At 41.2% G+C, this 14,661-nt stretch overlaps 1 long non-coding RNA gene across 2 annotated transcripts in view; it reads left to right on the top strand.

Moving 5' to 3' along the window:
• The window catches only part of LOC103663570, a 134,738-nt gene that overhangs the window by 57,527 nt on the left and 62,550 nt on the right, over nt 1-14,661 (top strand). The window lies entirely within an intron of this gene.

Consider the following 14,661-nt stretch of genomic DNA (forward strand, 5'->3'; position numbering starts at 1 on the left):
TGACTCTCCTCTCACCGTAAGGCTCTCAGTCGTACAGTTGCTGCTGAAGTGCAGGGTGATGAGGGTGTCCGAGAGCCGGATTTTGGGGAGACTAGAGAAGCTCTCTAATGTCCTGTCTAATCTTTCTCTTCCCAAGTCATGTTTAACTTGAGTGGCTCTATCTGGACCCACTGAGTGATGAAAAACTTGGAAAGCTCTAAGCAGTGGGGACAAAAGCAGTCATTTGAATGTGGTTTTTGAGGACTTGCAGGCTACCAGGGGTAGCTTTAAAAACCTTTCCCTTTAGGAAAACTTGAAAAGACTATTTCACCAGAGCAGGAAAACACCCACCCTGTGGTTTTAGGGTTTGATGTTCAAATTGTATGGCAGCTAAAGATTCAGAGAGTGAATTAGCTGGAGTTAGGCTGCTCATAAATGCTAGTCAAGTCATTAGATGATGAGATGAAGATTCTAAAACCCTCCAACTCAATTTCCTTCATTTATGATATTCTCATTGAGTAAGTGTGACCCTAAGAAAGCAGCTTGAGACAATGTTGAAAACATGGGGGTGGGGGGAACAGAAGAAAGAAACAAGATCTGAGAGTGATTGTAGTTAACCTAATACATGTAATTTGGGATTCTAGTCAAAGAGATTCACAGCCCGTTGGGTCCCCTCATATTTCCCTGATACGCTAAAATAATCTGATTTCCTAGTTTCAGAATGGGAAATTGAGTGAAATATAAGAAATGCATATGGTTAGAGGAACAGGGATGTGGCTGAGTGTAAGCCGACTGCCCCGCTGACAGCTGGAAAGAGAAACCAAGTGACTCTTGAGGCACAGGTTGGGTATGAAATAGTTGGAAGAGCCAGACTGAAGAACATGGTTTTAGAAGGTGGCTTCATTAGACGTCACGGTAGGAAAAAATTTGCTCTGATTTTTTTCTGAAAGACACAAGATGCTTTATTTGTTTAGTATAACAGATGCTTTTAATTAATTTCAGTAGTTTTATTATCTCATTTCCTGGGTGACCTAGCAGCAGAGCGTGAGTAAGAGAACAGGATGGCATTTCTAAGAAAAGCATTATGCATGTCCTGGTGAGGTGAGCTCTAGGGAAAGGAATGCCTGGAACCACTTTCTTGAGACCATAACCATGATCAGTCGGAGAGAGAAGTCAACGAGTCTGTAAGTCAAGGGACCTCTCTTGTTTAGTCTAAGGGAAACTTAATTTCCAGTTTCGCCAGTGTGCTAATGACACGGGGAGGGAAGAGTCAGTAATTCCAGCACCAGTGAGCTGCTTCTTTGGACCTGAGTAGGAAATTCCATTATATTGACGAGCTTTGGAGCAAGCGACTCCTGAATAATTAACTTGGCATTCTCCTCCTTTTCTATTATTGTGAGCTACGTGAAAGTGAAGATAGGAAAGGAAAAGCAAATGGTCAAAACTAAAAAGATAGCAACCTCAGGAATGACCACAGCAAGGCAAAATAAAACAGCAGTGAGGTACCATTCCACAGCCACCGGATGGGCAAACATCAAAAGGCCTGCTAAAACCATCTATGCTCGAGGATTTAAGAAAACAGAACTCATACTCATTGTTGGTGGAGGGCAGGTTTTGTGCTATTACTTTGTAGAAAGAATTGGTAATTCCCAGTACAGTTGGGAGATAACTCTCCTCTATGAATCAGTTATTTCACTTCTAAGTATTTACTCTAAGACTTTCTCATAAATGCTCAAGGAGCACTGTCTGTAATGGCAAAAACGTAGAAATGATCCAAACCTCTATTGATGAGAGTGGGGGTTTGACTGGTTGCAGCCTCCTGGGTTAAATCCAGCTACCTGTCTGTTTCTGCTTAGTTGGCAAATAGTTTTTACATTTTTAGAAGCTTAAAAATATCTGTGACACATAATGTTTTATATCATGTAAAAATTTTATGAAATGTGAATGTTAGTGCCCATAGTAAAGTTATACAGTAACACAGCCATGTTCATTCATGGAAGCATTATACTGTGGGGCCTCTACATGATTCCAACGTATGCTGAAGTTTGAGGATAACGGAATAGTGTACAGTAGTTAAGATCAGTGAATTAGAACTACATATTAACATGGCAAAAACTTAAAGGGAAAAAAACCCACAAAAGGATATGTATAGTATGATACTGCTTGGCACATTAAAATGTAGTAAATGTGGTTTATACATACATATATAAGTAGCAAAAGTTCTACAACATGCATAATTACGGAATGATGATTACCTCTAAAAAAGGGGGGAGAATGAAGGAGGGATTAGATTTTAGCTATATAATATTTTATTCCTTAAAAATAGAGAGACCTGAATTAAATATGGCAAATCTTAATTCCATTAAATACAAGCAGTGAGTATGCGATGTGATAGTTTTTATATGCTTGAAAATTTAAAGCCACACTTTCTCTTTAAAAAAATTAGGAATATAAAGAATAATATTGAATAACTAGATATTTAAAGTGATCACCCACCACCTGAAGAGAATTAATTAATAACATTTTGGTATTTTTCTTTTTACTACTCTTTTTTGTCTACGCATGATAGAAAGACTTTTTGTTTTATGACAGTTACAGTTTTATATTCTTTTACTTCATATTTAATATTGGCTCTTAGGAATTTTCCATGTAGTTATTCTAATTTGTATAATAACCACATTTACTCCATATATGTGTAACACTTTTTCTGATTTAAAAACAAATATTTTATTTAGTTTAGAGAGAGAGAGAGCACAGCGTGAAGGGGGAGGGGCAGAAAGGGAAGTGGGGAGAGAGAGGGAATCTTTCAAGAAGACTCCATGCCCAGTGTGGAGCCCAATGTGGGGCTCAATCTCATGACCCTGAGATGATGACCTGAGCTGAAATCAAGAGCTGGACGCTTAACCAACTGAGCCACCCAGGTGCCCTAACACTTTCTCTGATTTTTAACATACATTTGCTATAAAAATTTGGAAAATTAAGTATAAAGAAAAGGAAATCTGTTATCACAGCATTTTGATGCAGTAATATTTTGTGTAATTTCTCCAGTCTTGATTGTTGTTTTGCAACTTTAATCTTTTACTTAACTGTGTACTGTGAGAATTTGGTGTGATATTAGTATTCTACAACGTGATTTTAAATGGCTCCATGTTATTCTATTACATATGGATTAAGGAATGCAAATGTTCATTTAACCTGTCTCCCTTTCTTACTCTCTGTCCACATTCGTTTGTATGAGATAGAAAATGGAATTATCTGTTGCTGATCTTTATGGGACCAGGGAGGGAGGAGCAGGTGCTGGGGAATGTTGAAGGAAAGTCTCCTGAGCTCGGAGGAGGGGGCAGGAAGAGCAGTTACTCTGGATTCTCACCTCAAATGGGCTCTACCTGAGTTGAAAGAGTCTGCTTATAATCTTTCACCTCTACCTCTGGATTGCTGGTGTGTGAGTGGCTGACTGGCAGAGCAAACTTTTTGGGGATAATGTACTATATGGTTCTCACCTTCTATATTAAGGAGATGAGTAATAACTGTTAGGCGCAAATAGAAAATAATCAAACCACAAAGCCTTATATTAAAAAAAAATGCTTTCAAGGGCATTTTTTTACTCTAACTTGTTTGTTTTATATAACTGAGCAGCCCAAGAGCATGTCTTACTTTTCTTCACCTTATGTGGCAAACTCTCTTTTAATGATTCTGAAATGTACGTTTGTTCATATTTTAACATCCCTGGAACTGGGATGGGTCACACAATTCCTGGTATCTTGATATCACTTTCAACTATGGTTCCCATTTTAACATCACGGAAATCAGGATGTGACTTACAATCTATGACTTCCTAGATTCAATAGGATATTATATTTTAAAGATGTGGTTTTCAATCTTGTCTACACATTAGAATCATCTGGAGCACTTTAAAACTATATAAAAGATGCCTGGTCCTCACCCCAGATGGTCTATGAAATTTGCTGGAGTGGGGGCCTACACATCTGTATTAAAAAAGCTCCCCAGAGTTGGAACCATTGTCATAGACTTTAATGGAGTTAAGAATAATATATCATCATCACAATTGAAGACCAAGTAAGGGTGATTCTTAATTAAATTTCTAGAAGAGTTGGTTTCCAACTTTTAGAGAAGTTCAGTTACGTATTCAAGTGCTAGAAGAATTGGAAAGAAGAATTCAAAGAATTGGCTTGGAATCGAACGAGGGATCCTGGTTCTAGCATTCTTAGTTTTATGGCCTTGAGCAGACGAGTTAGCCTCTCCCACCCTTGGTTTCTTTGTAAAATAACAACATACCTACTTCACTGAGTGGTTGTGAGGATTATACAGTGTAATGTACTAAAATGCCTACCACATTGTAGGACTCATTGTAAGTACCTGTAAATGGAGGTTTTCTTGCAAATACTGTTAATTTAAATTGAAAGTAGATTTCTTAAGATTGGATGAATAAAGAAATGGAGCTTTGTGTGATTTATTTAAATCTTTTGAATGAATTCCTAAAGTTAGGGTCGCCAACTCATTTAACATAGTAAAAATAGAAAGCAACAAAAGTTTAAAAGTCAATGTCAGCTTACTTTCTCATTTTTTGTAAAACAATTAAAGGAATTGAGTTGAAAGAACTTATACCAACAAACAAATTTATATATCCAACACAATTCTAAAATCACCTAGCTACACTTGTAGAAAAGGGACCCCTTTTCAGGAGAGCCAATAATCACAAATGGTAATATGAAATGTGATAAATTCACTTGATAGTAGCAACATGGCCTTTCTTTCCTGTGTGGCGCTTGGTAAATCATGTGCTTTACCTTGCATTAAAGTCAATTTCTATATGTATCATAACAATTTCCTGTGTTTGTTGAAGAGATACATAACAGTGGAGGCTTTTTCCACTATGAGAAAAAATATTTTCCAGCTGCATTGCATTTCTGGAAATGGAATCAACCGTAACCACTGGCACCAAATATTTAGCAGTCTGGACGCTGGTGGAGAGAAGAAGGGAGGAGTTTGCACTGCTCTCAAATCACTTTTGCCACAGGGTGGATATTATAATGTGATATATCTGTGCTCTGAATAGTTGAGCTTGTGGGGAAGGCTAACATTGCCAGCGCTCAGTGTCAAACCACAGCCTGGAATTATCGTGCCCACCAGGGCCTTTATCTTGGATGCATGGGGGAAGCTCTTTTCCATGGATAGCCAACGCTTGATGATCTGCTTGTGTGGATAACCCACTTTATGGATTATTCACAGAAATTCTGAGGCCAAGCCTGGATCCTTTTCTCCTAACTGTCTTACGACCCACGAGGATTCTCCAAACCGCCTTCTCCATTCAGTTGGTGTGTGCTGAGGAAATCGGTTATAATGCCTCCATGCGAGCATTTATTGAATGCCTATCATGTGCCAAACTTTTCATTAGATCCAATCTTTACACAACTTTGTGACATAAGTGGTATCATCTTATTTTCCAGAGGAGGGAACAAAGATTTAGAGTTCAAGATACTTGTCTAAGGTGACATGCACATTTCAAAGCTGAGTATGAGTTCTAGGTTAACCACTGCCTTTGAAAACGTGAGCCATGGAAGATTCTCTGTGAGTGTGAGGAATCTGAAATGACTTCCACTAAGTTAGCCTGCCAAATTTACACCAATCCCCCCCCAATTTAAAAAAAAAATAAACTCTACCCCCAACATGGGGCTCAAACTCACAGTCCAGAGATCAAGAGTTGTATGCTCTTCTGACTGAACCAGCCAGGCACCCCTAAACCAATCTCCTTTTATTTATTTTTAATTTTTAAAAAAGATTTTATTTATTTATTTGAGAGAGAAAGAATGAGAGCGTGAGCATGAGAGGGGGGAGGGTCAGAGGGAGAAAGCAGACTCAGCAGGGAGCCCAATGCAGTTGGATCCTGGGACTCCAGGATCATGACCTGAGCCAAAGGCAGACGCTTAACCAACTGAGCCACCCAGGTGCCCCCAGGATCCTTTCATATATATATATATGTATAGATATAAAACCCTAAAGCTCTCAACACTTGGGAGGGCAAGAAAGTGAATAAAATTCAAGCTGTAACATAATATCATGTTATCCAGGTTTAAAAAATAAAATCAGTTGAGGGGCGCCTGGGTGGCACAGCGGTTAAGCGTCTGCCTTCGGCTCAGGGCGTGATCCCGGCGTTATGGGATCGAGCCCCACATCTGGCTCTTCCACTAGGAGCCTGCTTCTTCCTCTCCCACTCCCCCTGCTTGTGTTCTCTCTCTCGCTGACTGTCTCTATCTGTGTTAAATAAATAAATAAATAAAATCTTAAAAAAAATAAATAAAAAAAAATAAAATCAGTTGAACAAAGACGGTTAAAGTGCTTACTGCTAGATAATTATTCTTTTAGGGCAGATTATAAATGTAGGTATTTTTTTCAATATATTTTTTGCCTGATGGAGAGCAATTTCCACATTCTTTCCAGATGATTCCTTTGTTAATATTTCTGCTGAAAGCCTTGTTACCTTTGCTCTGTCCTACTGTACATCATCGTTTCCATAGCAACTAGATAGACTGAGGAGGGGGTAGCAACTGGCTCTTGAGAGAATGAAAATGTAATGGAAAGTTCCACCTGAAATAACAGCATGCAAATCACTTCAGCATATGATAAACAACAAAGAAAGTGATGCTTTTTTGGGGAGACAGCTTATTTGGTTTTTGGAATGTGCTCATTTTTCTGACAGCTTCTCTTTCTTGTGCTATCTTTCTTGCCTTATTTTTTCTGTTTTTGAGACCAAAATAAAATCATTAAAAAACAAAAATTCAACCTGACATTGCATGTGACTCAATGGCAGATGTAGCGATTTGTGTTCCAGAGAGAGTTCTGGAGCAGAACATTTATAAAGGCTTTTAATTCTGAAATGAATTTGATTCTTGATGAAGCTACCTTTAGTTGCCAGGATATAGCTGAAGTGTGAGATACTTCTTTGAAGTGAGATTTCCCCCAACCATTTTGCTACCAAGGACTTCTGCTATTATTTTTGCTTACATCTTTCGAGAAGATTTTTAACATACTCAAAAAATTGAAAATATTTGATTTTGAACTATATGTTCTTAGAGAGATAAAAGATTTCCTTTTTGGAATATTGAAAATAGTTTTCAAAATTGAGATCCCCTAAAACAAAATCATTGCTGAAATACTGTGTTGAGATGGCCAGAATAGAGTGGACAATACAGATATTTATTTTATATGCAGAAATTGTGGGGCTGTTTTAAGCATCCCTTCCTTGTACAACACAAAGCATACTATAAACACTTTTTATATTTGCAGGAGTAAATAAAAATACAGAAACGATGTTCTTATAAGATTGGGGGAGATGTCTGTATCATTTCACTTGGAGGCCAGATAAAGTCATTCTTCACAGCTGTCTCTTGCCATTATTAGTGGGTATTGCTTTTCGACATCTTTCCCTAGATTTTCAATCAATCAAGGACCATAGAGTACATTTTTAAAACCCTGGAGAGGTAGTGATTAAGCACTATAATGCCTCCTTTTATGCAGGTATGTAGTGTGCCTGTCCTATGTCAGCTGAATGAATTCTCTCAAGCTTCACCCTTCTCTTCGAGGATCTTCACACACACCTTCCCCTGGGATCACGCTTGCATGGGGAGCCCCATTCATAAAGCCCAGTGCCTTCATTTCAAAGTTGCTCATTTATATTTTGCTCTGTTTCATTAAATAATGAAATCAGTAGCTGGAAGATCCCCAGGTGAGGTCCTCTGGCCACCTGCTTCAGAATAACTTGTATCTGCTAAAAAAAAAAAAAAAAAAAAAAAAAGCAGCCCCAAATCCAGACCTACTGATCCATTTCAGGGGGTGAGATGTATAATCTGAATTTTGAATAGGCTCCCTGTTATTTGTTTATTTTTTTGACACTCAATAAAGCCCTCCACTGAGGAAGATTCAGGGTAGGGGACTGTCCCCTTAAAAAGCTATCAAGACCTCATAGGCAGGAGCAGCCCTAATACCTACTCTTCTCTTGGTCCCTGTACCAACCCCTCCCTAGCCCCTGAACATGACCCCATCATCTGCCTTCTCACCAGGCCCTAAACCCTTCAGTTTACTCCTTGTAATATTTTCCTTTGCAAAATATAGATTAGGAATGATGTCATTTGCAAAATACGGATTAGGAATGTGTGGGTAAGTACAGCTGAAGTGAGGGAGCTGGAAAGTTGTGTATTTTTGTTCCAAGAGCTCTGCCCTCATAGGAGGACCTTGATTGCACTGGCTCTTCCCGGGGAGTGGGGGTGCAGGGTGAAGGGGTTGGAGTACAGTAGCCACGGATATTCCGCACAGGGCCTTATCTGAAAACATCTGCATTTAGTGAGATGGATACTTATCTTGATATGATTTGGGGGCAGCATGGTTATCTAATAATTTGGTTTAAGACCAAATGAATCCTAGCTTGCACTTCCTGAGAGGAAAACAAATTGTGGCTGCAGGAAAGTGACCCAGAAACACTGATAGAAATGTGGAGAACTCTATTTGGGTTTTAAAAAGTATATATTCATTAATAATCCAGCAGTGGACGGTTTTGAGCTAGCTTAAGAGAGTCTTTGGTTCCAATTTAACCAACTGACATATCTGAGGTAATATGAGAGGAGTAGAGGGAGTAACGTCCCATTTAGCCCTGGAATGAAGTTCTAAACTGAAGCCTGTGTCTTGGAATCACAGGTGAGCTGTATCATCTACAGAGTTCCTTATGGTCTGGGGATGTAGAAAAGTCACATGAGTTTGGGATACGGATGGACAGTAGCTATCTTTATTTCCTTCAGGCTGGCCCTGGATTTCCCGGGCTTGGTGCCCAGCAGAATACTGACCGAGGCACCATGCCCTCCTTTAGGTTTGAAAATTGGTAAAAGTTCTTTCTTCACCCCTCTGAGATCCTAATCATCTTGTGTCACTATTGAAATTGCTCTGGAAAATTCAGGGTCTCTAATAAGTGTTGGGTGGGGCAGCACTTTTCCCGCCTAAGCACAGGGAGTAGTAGGTTCTCTGCTAGACTATTTGGCATCTAGCTGAGATCAGACCTTGCGGGAAGGGGAAACAACAGGGAAATCGTTACTGGGATAGAGGGGTTGGTAAAGCCTGGGGATGTAGCTTGGTCTGGGGAGAAGCAGAGGTAATAGGAGGGCCGTAGGCTTCTGTAAATGGGGGAGGGCATGTGGAAAATTTAAGGAAAAATGAGGGCACAAAATGATAGCAGTCATCCTGTCATTTGCAAATAATTTATAGCTTTCATAGCCACGAGTTCTTTTGATCCTCCAAGAGCACTCAGGATTGAAGGGTGGTTGCTATCCGCATTTTACAGACAAAGGTAATGAACCACAGAAAAGTCGTGACGTGCTCAAGCCCATCTGGGCCTAGGACAGAGGTCTTTTGTCCCTTCTTCCACTCTTCTATTTCTTTCATTAGTCTATACCACTGACTAATAGACTAAGAGTCACCCCATCTAATTCTGCCTACGTCATGATTTTGTCTAGGGTCAGCCTGAGCAGGGAATAAGTGATCAATGATGGAGGCATGGCGAGGAGACTGGACTCTTCCCCGAGGTTGACTTGTACTAAATGGATGCCCGTGACCAATGGTGTTTCTTTAGGCTAAACTGCATAATGCGTCTCTAATGTGGTAAAAGAAGATCACCCAACTCACTTTTAACTGATGAAGCTGAAACCAGATCTCTAGAGGTGAAAGCCTGTGCATTAGCCCTGTGATAATAGATTTCCAGATGGCTGGAATTGGACCTCTGTCTCTGCCCTTGGCCGGCGATATTGACCAATAAACTGCTTTATGTCAATCGATCATGAGATACGGTACAAGTGAATGTTACATGCGGATAATAGCCTTTATCCCGGGTCTTTTATAAAACCATTTAATGTACAATCTTTGCTTAAGACTCTCAGAGGGGAAATGTTCTGAGAAACCTCTTTAGAATGAAAGTTATCACATGATACATTGTTATTGAAGGGTAACGTACACTAAAGTTAAGCAAGGTATACTCCTAAGAAGGAAAAAGCTGAAGGCACTTGTAAATGATTTGAACAGTGCTTGTAACAAATAGCATTGCCTTTCCAAGTGTCCTTTCCACAGATGTAATTTCAAAAGCAGTGTTGGGGCTGACACACAAAAAGGTAGAAGACAATCTTTTTTTCTCAAGGAAACACAATTATTTTCCACTCTACTCTATGTAAATGTAAATGCGTGTCTCTGAGAAGGTTACTTTCTCCTGTGAATTAATGTGGTCCATCCGAAAAGGGGAGATGAGTGGGTTACATGTAAATTATGACTTCCCCGGATGTTTCTTTGACATTCAATTTACGGAGATTGATCTGGTTGAGGCTGGTAATTGTGCTTCCTTCCATGTGGGCTGTATGCATATTTGCATGGAAGGGAAATGAATGCAAAGGCCTATCTGAGAGTGCCCTCAGTCCTTGGGAACTTGCAGGTGACCTCTTTTAGTGATTGTTTTTTTAAAGAGTTGCTATGAGTGGTCTGGAGAGTAAATGATTTAAAAATCACTGGTGGAGATTAGACTCTGAATTTCATTTCTTACTCATGGTCAGAATACAGCATACTACTGTGAAAAATAAAAGCCCACAGAGAACAGGGTGGAGAGTGGAGGTGGTGCTCTTGAGGAAGAAGCCAGCGGGCTGAAGGGTGAGGCAATGGCCATGGAGGCCTGGGAATGCAGAGGGTGTCCCAGACCTTTGTGTGTCTGTCACCTGGGTGCTAGTGAGGCTGCAGAGATAGAAGGCACTCTGTCCTGGCCGGCTCCATCTGCAGTAAGAATCCGAATTAAGGGGAAATGTGAGAAATCAAACACAGGTCTTAGGTTTCTCAGAAAGATGTGGGAGGGAGGGGGACAAATCTGCCTGTCTCATCTCAGCATTTGCTCCCCTGCTCTGAAGAATTACATAATTGATCTAAAAATTAGGGCAAAATGAAAGGCTTCAGTATATGTGGTTCTTGACTTCATGTTTTTTCCTCTCACACAGTTTGCAGCCAGAACCACATGTGATAGAGTTTTCTGGTTATAAAAAGTGATGGTGCTAAAATATTACAGTAACTCTGCCTACTCTTTTTAATTGTGTTCTCAATATAAGTTAGACATAAGTTTATGCAGTAATGTTCTCTTAAGTTCTCTTGTTTTATATATCTATTTAGAAAGTGAACAAAAAACATGGTTCATTTCATGACCTCAACAAATAATTCATTGAATTGCTTCCTGTGAGTCATGCTCTTTTCTGAGTGCTTTACAAGGCTTATCTCCTTGAATCCTCACAAGCCTACGAGATTGTGCCTTAGGTCGATTCTCCAGGTATCAGACTTTGAGATGAAGGGGTATGTGCAGGAAGTTTATGGGGGAATGCCTTTGGGATCCACATCTGCGGGAAGTGAAGGCCATGGGACTAGGACGGAGGTAGGGGGAGGGGTTGCAAAGCCAGGTAGCTGCAGCAAAGGTCTCTATAGATTCCTGAGGGAGCTCTGGAGCTGGGAAGGCACTTCCCAGTTGTCCCCTCTGAGGCAACTGGACAAGGTTTTTACATCTCCTATGACCCTCAATGGTCAGTGGATGTCAGATGCCCCCAGGAGGAGGTGTGACTCTGGGCAAGGCCAGCTCTCAGCACCTGAAGAGACATCAGCTGTCAGTGTTCCTTAGAGCTGGGGACAGATGCAGAAAACAAACTCCAAGAGCTAAACAACTTGCCCAGGGTCACACAGGATAGACCCCATGCAGTCTGATCCACAGCCCACACTCTGAACCATCATTTTGCCTCCATCCTGCAAACCAGCTAAGTAAGCCATTAAATGAATAAGATAATTTTGAAAGGAAGTAAATGTTCTGAAGAAAATGAAAGGGGGGCATACTAATGTGAAGTTCATATACTGATGGCACTTCTGCTTTCTGGTGACATCAGGTATTACACTGTGTGTGTGGCGGAGACCACTAGCTATCCTGCTCTGCCTGAGCACACAGCCAGACGGCATTCTCCTGTTTCCCTTGGGGTGGCATGGGCTACGCCCCAGCCTGGCCAATAGAACCCTGATAGACCATGCTGCTGCTCCAGACCTGTGGGCCTCAGTGGCCACTCAAGAGTAGCCTTGAACCTGGTGCTTAAGACAACAGAGCTGCCATGGGACTGGTTTCTCAGTGACATCATTCTGCAGAAAGCAGCTGGCCTGGAGAGCCCTCATGCTGGGCTTTTTGTTACGAGAGAGCAATAGACTTCTTCTTCTAAGCCCTGGAATTTTAGGGGGTATATATTATGGGAGCTTAATCTCATCTCAGGAGTGCAGTGTAGAAATATATTTAAAATACTTTAGTATAGGAGAGCCTGGGTGGCTCAGTCGCTAAGTGTCTGACTCTTGATTTTGGCTCAAGTCATGATCTTGGAGTCTTGGAACTGAGCTCCAAATTGGGCTCTCCACGCTCAGCGGGGAGTTTGCTTGAGATTCTCTCTCTCTCCCTCTGCCCCTCCCCCCCTCATGCATAATCTCTCTCTCTCAATAAATAAAATCTTTATAAAAAATACCATAGTATAAATAGTATAATGTATGGGTCGTTATTATCGGGGTGGTATGATGGTTAATTTTGTCAACTTGGCTGGGACACAGTGCCCAGGTATTTGGTCAAGCATTATTCTGGATGTTTCTGTGAAAGTATTTTTTGAATGAGATTATCATTTAAATAGGTGGAATTTGAGTAAAGCCGAATACCTTTCATGATGTGGGTGGGCCTTATCCAATTAGTTGAATGCCTTCATAGAACAGAGATCGACCTCTCTTAAGCAGTAAGGAGTTCTGCCTGCAGTCTGCCTTAACAGCTTCTAATTCAAAATCTGTTCTTCCTGGTTGCCCAGCAGACTGCCTTTGGACTCAAACTTGACTCTTTCCTGAGTCTTCCAGCCTGCCAGCCTCCCCCATCAGACCTTGGACTCCTCAAGCCTCCACAATCATTCCTTAGAATAAATCTCTATACAGACATATCCTGTTGGATCTGTTTGGACAAGCCTGACTGGTACGAGTAGTTATCAGCATTTGAAGCACCAAATGAGGAATCTCCACTTCAGAGATGGCACTGGCATTTTTACGTATCATTACAGAAATCTACTCTAGAAAGTTTATTAATTGAGAGGAAGAATGATAGAAATGTATATTTATATAATTGGTGGTGTGGATTTTATTCAAGATGTATGGCTGGCTAAAATGATTTTTCTGTCCCGATTACCCTTGCCAGAATGAGATGTAAGAATCTGTCAAGGCCCATAGCCCTAGGCCTAGAACACTACTGGGCCTGGTCACGTGTTCCACAGAGACCTCCACAGCCTGGTCCAACTAGGGATCTAGCTGAGTCTGCTGCTAGAGTCTCCTGTGTCTTCTCCCAAGTGAACCTCTCATGCGAAGTGTTTGCTCATTAGCTGATGAGCCCGAGAACAGAGAAAGGGATTCACCCAGCTTCCCGTGACAGGTTGTAAGACTGGTGTTTTTTTGTTTGTTTGGTCAATAATATACAGGTGGCACAATTGGATAGGTGACATCTCACCTTTAATCTCCAAAGGCTGTCACTGTTTACCAAAAGAGCTGACCCTTGTTGAGTGACCAGTTTGATTTAGATCAGTTCGCCAAGAGAGGAAAGAAGCAGTGGAGAGTAGTATGTGGGTGAATGTGGATGGTGTCTTCAGAGGGCCTGAAGAGAGGCAGAGAGAGCAAGCAAGGGAGTGGGGAGGGGTGGAGGGGCACAGAGAGAGAATCTTAAGCAGGCTCCATGCCCAGTGCAAAGCCTGACCCGGGGCTCGATCTCACGACCCTGAGATCATGACCTGAGCTGAAATCAAGGTCAGATACTGAACCGCCTGAGCCACCCAGGCATCGTGAAGACCTGGCTTTAAATTCCTTATCCACCACTTGCTAGTTGTGTGGCCTTGGTCAACACACTCCTCTTTTACAGTCTTTTATGAAGTATGTACCAGTCACTTGGGGCTGTTGGGAAGATCACATGACTAATGCCTGTGCCGTGCTTAGTTCAGTGCCTCAGTAAGTGTCCAGAATAAGTACTAACAAGTATCACCATCGATAATGAGCAATGCTGTGTCATGGAATGTTGCAGACGGGTGAAGGTTAATCTTTTAGGCATTGCTGCAAATGCACCCAATTTTGACAGATACGGTTCTTACTTGCCTTCCTAACAAAGATAATGAGCACTAAGAAAACAATAGAGGTATCCCCTGATTTGTGAAAGTTTGTGTTATGCCACTTTGCTTTTACAAAAGACCTACGTGAGGACTTGCCCTGTTGTTGTTTGCAAAGAAATCCAAGGAGAATTTTCACTTTTATGAAAAAAGGTGAAAAGCTTGAGCATTTGCTTTGCAGACAGCCATTACAGAGGCCGCGCGCACCGCCAGCAGCAAGAGTGGCGCCCCCGAGCGCCTTCCCCGGGAACTACACTCAGCACCTGAGCATTGGGCCACCACAGCTTTGAATGTCTGTGAGCACCTGTGCTTTAACTCGATTTATTTTGTGCATCATTAGCAAAATGTGGCCTAAGGTATTAGAAAAGCCTCAGAGATGTTATTTTTTGGGTCTGGGATGCTCAAAACATTTTCCTTGTAAATTAATGGTAACTGCTCCCTCGCTTTATGCCGTTTC

The sequence above is a fragment of the Ursus maritimus genome, unplaced genomic scaffold (genome assembly GCF_017311325.1).
Source record: "Ursus maritimus isolate PB19 unplaced genomic scaffold, ASM1731132v1 scaffold_5, whole genome shotgun sequence".
NCBI lineage: Eukaryota > Metazoa > Chordata > Mammalia > Carnivora > Ursidae > Ursus > Ursus maritimus.